Source organism: Muntiacus reevesi, chromosome 18, assembly GCF_963930625.1.
Source record: "Muntiacus reevesi chromosome 18, mMunRee1.1, whole genome shotgun sequence".
Lineage (NCBI taxonomy): Eukaryota > Metazoa > Chordata > Mammalia > Artiodactyla > Cervidae > Muntiacus > Muntiacus reevesi.
In genome coordinates, this window is record NC_089266.1 from 36,726,447 (window position 1) to 36,728,511 (window position 2,065).

Below are 2,065 nucleotides of genomic sequence, written 5' to 3' on the forward strand. Positions count from 1 at the left end.
CTAAGCGTACTTGCTCAAACACACCTCCCCAAATTCCTTGAAACTAGTCTGGACAAGGTAAAAGAGAGATATGATCAGAGTTAACCCATGATTCATGTGTCACAAGACTAGATAAACAGTGGACATACATCAACAGGCCTGTGGTCATATCCGAATAAACATAATGGAATTTACCACTTTGTTCTGTTACAAAGATAATTAGCATATTCTTTTAGGCAACAGAGAGTCCAAGTACAAGTCCTGAGGCTCTTTTATCCGAGGGGTCTGGTTTTCCATTGGTTTGCCATTTCTATAGACACCTGGCACAAACTTCAGAGTCCATTGGGAGGGTGACCATGCGTGTAGCCTAATGTTCGCAGCCTGGCCTAAGACAGAGTCCAGCCGTGTCTGTTTCCTCCTTCTTTCCCCCCTCTTGATGCTCTTAACTCATGTTAGGAGCATCATTCATAGGGATATAGTGCACCCTGACTCTCCGACCGCCAATTTGGGAGAATGACATCAACCTTCGGGTTACAAAGTTCATAATACATTGTAAAATTCAGGGTCCACAAAGCAGAAATATCAAGGCAACTATAACAATGGTAAATATAGTTTTCCACCAGTCGCCCTTCACCCAAGATAGGACCAAAGTCCAGAAAGGAATGTTTTCATTTGACATTGCTTTTACCTCGTTTTTCATGTCATCTAAAGCAGTGATACATTGTCAGCTAAGTCAGGAAGGCATACACAACATTCAACCTTTATTATAGCACAGGTCCCTCCTTGAGCAGCTGTATGTCCAAGGCCATTCTATTTTGAATTACCGCTTTTCTCATTTGGATTTGCTCTTCATTTAAGGCTTGGGTGGCTTTTGTTCTATCTAGGAGGGCCCGTTTTGTGAAATTAGTCAAGGCCTCTACTTTAATCATAATGTCTCTTGTCCCTATAAGTAAGTGTAGTCGCTCAGTCGTTTCTGACTCTTCGACCCTGTGGACTGTGGCCCACCAGGCTCCTCTATCCATGGGATTCTTCAGGCAAGAACACTGGAGTGGGTTGTCCTTTCCTTCTCCAGGGGATCTTCCTGACCCAGGGATTGAACCTGGGTCTCCTGCATCACAGGCAGATGCTTTACCCTCTGAGCCACCAGGGAAACCCGTTGTCCCTATAAAGGGTATGAATAAGGCAACAATATACTCATACCATTGAAACACAGGTCTTGTCCACCTAGGATGTAAATAAGGTAGATTTACTGGGGCTTGTTGTAGGTTAGGCTTTTGTTACACTGGCATTTATATCAAATGTAACCCTATGACCCGAGTCTATTGACTGTAGGTCTGGCTTACACCCAGAGAGCAGGGAGAGATTATGATCATGTCCTAGAAAATAGCAGAGTGGTTTAAAATCTCCTTGGTGGAGTGGTGACAGCCACCAGAGAAGTCCATCCATCATAGACAGAGGCATAGCCCCACATACCCAACAGTTGGAGCTATTGTGGAAGTTGGCGTAGGAATGTGCACGTTGATGAGACCAAGCAGCAGGAGTTGATTATGCGGCTTCATCCTCAAGGGACTCATCAGGGATCTTCTTTTCCTTCTTCTTAAGGATGGTCTTAGTCTCTCGAGGGTCAGCGGGGTCCCTCTGTGCAGTCTACTCAGCGTTTTCTGGATCTGCATGGTATGCTCTCTTCACCCTCATATGATGGATCCAAGGGGCAATACCTGCAACTTTAACTGCAGTAGGGGTAGTTAGAATAACAGTATAAGGGCCCTTCCACCCAGGGGCTAGTAAATCAAGTTTCCGATCTTTGACCCATACTTGGTCACCAAGCGTAAACTCATGAATCTGTTCCCCAAAGGGGAACAGCACCCTTTCTTGTACAAACTTAGTTGCCCAATTTATTACCTTACCCAGTTCCATCTGCTGTGAAATCCTATCCCCCCCTTACCTGAGGCAAATTTGTTGACACCTGTTTTATTATGGGATGGGGACTCCCATACACAATTTCTTATGGAGAATAGCCTTGGGTCTGTGGGGTCATCCTGAGTCTGAGCAGAGCCCTCGGAAGCAAGTCCACCCAGGAGCAGTC

The 2,065-nt window shown here is 45.3% G+C and overlaps 1 non-coding gene across 1 annotated transcript; it reads right to left on the reverse strand.

Annotated features, from left to right (window-relative positions):
• Nucleotides 1-1,056: 1,056 nt before the first annotated feature.
• On the reverse strand, nt 1,057-1,129 carry TRNAH-GUG (transfer RNA histidin (anticodon GUG)). The gene has a single exon. It is a non-coding gene; the product is annotated as a tRNA-His (tRNA).
• Nucleotides 1,130-2,065: the final 936 nt, after the last annotated feature.